Here is a 6,376-nt window from a genome sequence, read left to right as displayed (position 1 = left end):
GTTAATTAAATTTATATTTGAAATATTTACAATATTGATATTTTTCATTTAAATACAGGTTTGAAATCATAATAATATACATTTTAATTAATACTAAATTAAATATGAATATTGATAATATATATACACCCTATCGAATAAGACGGTTTAGTTTCAATAATGTATTTTTATAATTTTTATGTATATACTTTACTGTAATGAAAGATTTATAATTTTAAATGTCAAATTATTTACAGTTTACATTATTCTTTTTACACACACACATATACATATAATTTATTTACTTTAATAAAAATATAAGAAAAATAATAGATCTATTAATAAATAAATATCTATAATATCTAACATTTTTTTAAGTACAGTTGTAGAAATTATTTTATAAGTTGTAAATATTATATTAATTGTAAATTAATTGCGCTCGCATTGTCATAGTGAGATGCATTTCATTTTTATCATCTAGTCTTGTATACACACCTGTATATTTACATTGAGCAATAATGCACAAGGCAAACTGGAGGTTTCCTCTTCCTCTTTGACGACTTCATTTCCTGGCCTCTGCGAACACGCTGCCTTTCTCATGAATAAAAGATGCAGTCGTTAAACTACGTTTAATAGTTTCAATAAAAGCTCCTTCCAGAGAGATAAGCTGTCACATTAACTTAATATTCATTTCCTGAATGTTCCTCTTAGGGCTTCCACTGCGAAATTCAATCTCAATTCGTATTTGTACTTTTCGTGTCTTTATGAACTGTGTCAGCCTGGGTGGGAAAAATAGTTGGAATCACATGGTAACGATGGATTTTATTGTATTAGTGTGTGTGTGTGGATGCACAAAACACACAGAGCCCATAAACGGGACACTATTTCAGTTTATAAAATTAAACTTGTAAAAAATATAAACTTCAGAGAACATTCAAAGTAGCATTTACATTCCAAAATGGAATATTTGGTTTTGGAATTTTTTAAACTTTTCAAAACTCCAATTATTTGGAATGTCCAGGAACATTTAGAAAAGTTCTTAGAATGTTCTCCTAATGTTCAAATAAACATTTTTTTTTTTTTGTAAAACATGCACATAATGTTTTGAACATTGTGAGAACCTATGCTTCCTCCAGGTTTCTGCTAGTTGTGGATTATGGACTTACTGGATGTCTTAATGATTGACTTGTTTCTTCGTTAGACTGGAGGGCTGGAGTGGTGTGATGCTTTTATCATCATTCTGACGGCACCCATTCACTGCAGAGCATCCATTGATGAGCCAGTGATGGAAAGCTACATTTCTGTAAATCTGATGAAGAAACAAAGTCCTCTACATCTTGGGTGGACTGAGGGTGAGTAAACCTTCAGCAAAACTTGTGTGAACTGCTCCTTGAGTGAACCGTATTCTATAGTATTCACATTTAGGACGGCTAAGACGTGACACTAGATCAGTCCGTATTGTTCTGTTCGCCCCGCACCCGTGTGTGTGTTCAAACGAAAAGCTCTTTGTTGGCAGCTGGAGTGCGTGTGAAAGTAGTTTTCAGCACAGAAATGCTCACCGATGCTTTGAAAGCGTCCTCTTCTGAGCTCTCGGGCTGTAATTTGGTGGGTGTGGACGGCCCTCGACACGCGCTGGCATTTCACTGCTGTACTGAGGATGACAGACGACCGGTCGCCATGGTAACCGTCCCAGTGATGATGCTACGCTGTGTGTGTTTCATTTTTTTGGATGCACCGTGAACCCACCTCATATGTCTTTTTGGAAAAATAGCGGGTGTTGCAGAGAGCGAGAGAAACTAAATAAAAATTACAAGTAAAAAAAAAAATTTATATTAAAATGTGTAACTATCACACACACACACTTTTTATATCTATATATATATGTGTGTGTGTGTGTGTGTGTGACTCAACTATGCTCTTTCTGACGTAACACAAAGAAGGTGCAATATTACACTATTTTATTAATAATTTCAGCTTAAATTTGAGGTATTTTTATTATATTTTATTATATTATTATATTTGCCATTTTGCCATTTTCTTTGCTTTTTAGTTGTTTATTTTTATAAGTTTTTATTCATTTTTATTTATTATTTTATTTATTTATTTATATTTTATTTTATTTGAGTTATTTTGGTACTTGAACTAGAATGTTGTATTTGCAGCTAAATGAATTAAATTATTATATTGTATTATAGTTACCATTAATTTTCCAGTTTTTTCGCCTGTGATTTCAGTTTAGCTTTAGTTACTGATAACGACCCCTGACTCAGAGCTTCACGAAGGTATCCCTTAAAATGCATTAATATGACTTTCATGTTACAGTCATGCTATATTCTATCATTCTGGTGTATAAATCATCACGTTTCTTTGTAACTGTTGCTCTAATATGAAGCTGTCAGTCGGTGTTTGACTGCTAAACCTCAAAATACGGGGTTTAGCAATCGCCATGACAACGGTGACTGTGACGCACAACTGGGAGTTGCTCCACGAGAGCCGGTCAGTACTTTAGTGAAGTCTGCAAAAACACACACACACACACACACACAGATTTTGGCTGGTTTGATCCTGGCGGCGCTGGTAACTGGCTAATGTGACAAAAGGAACTTTTTCCAGGAAACTGTATCAGATGTTAAAGCCATACGGGGCCTCAGGGAAAGCCTGCTGTGTGTGTGTGTGTGTGTGTGTGTGTGTGTGTGTGTGGTCTCAGATAGTGTTACTGTCTCTAGGTGTGTCTGAGGATGTGTCTAAGTTGGGTGGTGGCAGTAATGTTGCCCTGGTTTTCTCTTACTGCCTCTGCATGAGCTCAGTGGCTAAAATAAGAAAAAACGATAGGAACACTCTGCCAACATGCACTAAAGCTGAACATGAAGACAATCTTAACACGTTCTCGTACACTGTTAAAAGGAACAGATATCTGGCTTTTAATAATGTCAAGCAAAAGCAATCTGTGTCAGTGTCATTTAAAAAATGCCAACGTTTTCCCCCTAAATGTTCAGGTTTTGTAATAAAAGTAATATTCCCAATTATTAAATGGAACGCTTCCTTACGTGACATTTAAATGTTACTATTTGTTTTCAGAACATTCAGAGAACATTCAAAAGTAACATTTAGATTCCAAGAATGGAATGTTACTTTATGGAAGATTTAAAAGATTCAAAAAATGGAATGTTTAGAAACATTCAGAAATCTCTTTAGTTCATGTTCATTTCTCTTTTTTTAACGCTTTTTATTTATTTTTTTTAGAACATTTGAAACATTCAAAACTTTAAAAAATGACGTAAAATAAAAGTCCCCTTGGTGTAATCATAAAATATGTTTTTAAAGCGTTTAAATAATGTTTTACAAATTCAGAGAACATTTAGAAATGTTTTAGTTGGACCGTTCTAAAAAAAAATATTGTATTGAATGTTCAAAAGTAACGTTAATAATAAAGAAAGTCTAAAAATATTGTACAGGTTTGGAACAACATGAATAAATAATGGCAGATGTGTAATATTTCCAAAGCTGACGGAGACCTGGTGGTTGTGAATGTTCTTCTGGGTAATTAGCCACAGAGAAGCATCATCCCGCCGGGAGTTGCATGATGGTATAATATTCTCCTTAATTAATTCCGTCCCTTAATTATATGCAGAATTAATCACATATATAAGTTTTATTTCAATAGGTTTCCTGACCCACATCCAGACGCACATGCTGTTTTACACGATCACTAACGGAGCTTTTTGATTCAAGTGATTCAAATGAATCAGGTTGAATGATTCTGAAGTGTTCGGATGCTTTGCACCCTCTATACATCATCAATATCCAGCGAGCAACTGATTCAGTGCTAATTAAAGCTCCTTTCCCTGAGGAACCTGCCATTTTCTATGGACTGCACAAAAGCAAGAGAGTTTCTTTACTTATAGACATAAAGAAAGTGTCTTTGGTTTGGAGACTTACATAATTTGATGTGTCTGTAATTGCGCCTCAGAGCTTTTCCCTCCTCCAGGTCGTGAATGATAAAAGCGTTTGATGTTATTAATTCATAGCAGGGATGTGATCTTTTATCCGGCCCGTGGAAGAAAGCCCATTCTGATGATAAAAGTTCTCTTTCTGGAGTTTTTCTGAAGCGTCTCTAGGCATGAATTATGAATTAAGACTCTTGATCAGGTTCTGCATCTGAACTCGACTGCTGTTTAATAGGCAGTGCAATGAAGCCATACGGTTTATAGATACAGATAAAGAACATGCTGTTTATTGCACAGATTCTGTGAGGCTTGGGATAAAACTAGGTTAACTAGGGCAACCATTTTTACACTGAAATTTAATTAATTTTTTTTTTTTTTTTCACTAAAGAACTTTATGTAGTATACACAGTATGTAGCATTTATTATATGAAATATGCCTTAAACAGTTAAATTGCTAGTAAATGTTACACATAATTACAAATAAATGGCAAGCAATGTGATGGATTAAATGTAAAAATTTTTAAGTAAATTAAAAACTTTGTAGAAATATGTTTTACAGTGTGTATGTGGCAATAAATTACTAATGTATTTATTTTAAATTATTGCTCAAATTTCAATTTGTACTAAATATTGGCTAAATATATAGACCTAAATGTCTAATAATATGAATTAAAATGTAAAGTAAAAAATGAATAGTTTTACTGAAGGACCTTATAGATTTAGAGTATGAATAGGAATGAATTAAAAATGTATTTTTTGTAACAAACAACATATACTTTATAAATAAATATACTTTTTTTTTTAAATGTCAGGTGAAATATTATTGAATAACTTGTATATTATTGAATGTATATAATAATTTTTTCTAATATGTAAAAAAAGGTTGTGAACTTTTTATTGAAGATTTTTATAAACTCAAATACAATGATATACATTAATAAATGTAATTTTTTATTTATTTTATTACTGTAGAAGCGGCTCTTAATCCTTGCAGGCGTTCAGATCATCCGTCTCTGAGGATCAGACGTGTTTGGGATGCTAATCTAATCATTGATCCCCTTGAACTTCCTCTAGAAACAGAAAACAGATTGATATGAAACTTAATCTAATACAGGAAGTACAGTGATAGAAGAATTTCCTCCGTCTGCATTATAAAGAGCTGCCAGATTCCTTAATGATGCTCCTGCAGTTGCTACGGTGTCCTGAGTGTTGCTAGGTGGTTGTTAGGGTGACTTGGCCAGAGCGTTGCCATGTGTTGTAGAATAAACAACTTGTTTTCATGATGCTACTGTGGTTGCTAGGGTGTTTTGGGGGTTCCTAGGTGGTTGTTAGGCTGTTAGTCCTGGTTGCTAGGTGGTTGTTAGGGTGTCTTGGACATGGCATTGGTATATGATGTGGAATAAATAACGTAATACCATGATGATACTGTGGTTGCTTGGGTGTTTTGGGGGTTATTAGGTGGTTGTTAGGCTGTTAGTCCTGGTTGCTAGATGGTTGTTAGGGTGACTTGGACAGGGCATTGTTATGTGATGTGGAATAAATAACTCAATACCATGACGATACTGCGGTTGCTAGGGTGTCTTGGGAGTTGCAAGGATGTTGTTGGGGTGTGTAGGTGGTTGTTAGGGTACACTAGGTGGTTGCTATGTGATGTGACATAAACAGGTGCCGCTTCATAAATGGTGACATTATGTGTGTGTCTCAAGCTCCTCTGTGGATGGTCTCTGGACGACGCTTGACTGAAGCGGTACTCTGAGAATCCCTGATTAGTATTCAGCATCTCTCTCTCTCTCTCTCCGCTGAACCTCTGCACAGATACGGCTGAACTTAAACACCGTTCAGAGACACCGCAGCGCACCTGCCGCCGTCCGGGAATAAAGACGCCCCGGAAGTTTTCCAGAGCTGTTTAAAGAACTTCAGAAGCGATTACATGTCATTTTCAGTGATGTTCTGAAGAATTAGCAGGCTTTGCTGCGGCTCTCCGCTGTTCATTAGCTGTAATCCGCAGCGATCAGGTGTGTTTCGGAGCGATATGCCGTGCCGGTGGGAGTTTAGCTTGTTTCGGCCCACAGTCGCACGATCCATGTGGTTGCCATGGAAATCTGCACACTCTGGGGTTTAGCTGTGGCTCTTTGTTTCAGTAAACTCTCGAGCAGACGAGGGTTTTAGTGAGTATAAAGTCTAAACAGAGCTCAAACTCTGAACGCCAGGATCACAGACGCTCTGCACAAACATGTCTGTTTGCTTTGCCCTCACACTTTTTACTTTTGTTGAAGTTGAAACACATTAAAGTCTTATTATTGCTCACATTTAGGGTCGATGTTTGGAGCAAAACCCAAACACTTCTGTTCTGCCATTTTTTTTTAAGTGAAGTATGTAAGGTGTGCACAGAAACATTTTTAAAATGTATTGTTTTTATGGTTTTATTCTATATCACTTTTATCAATTAT

The sequence above is a fragment of the Puntigrus tetrazona genome, chromosome 4 (assembly GCF_018831695.1).
Source record: "Puntigrus tetrazona isolate hp1 chromosome 4, ASM1883169v1, whole genome shotgun sequence".
NCBI classification, from domain to species: Eukaryota; Metazoa; Chordata; class Actinopteri; order Cypriniformes; family Cyprinidae; genus Puntigrus; species Puntigrus tetrazona.
This window is presented reverse-complemented; position numbering follows the sequence as displayed.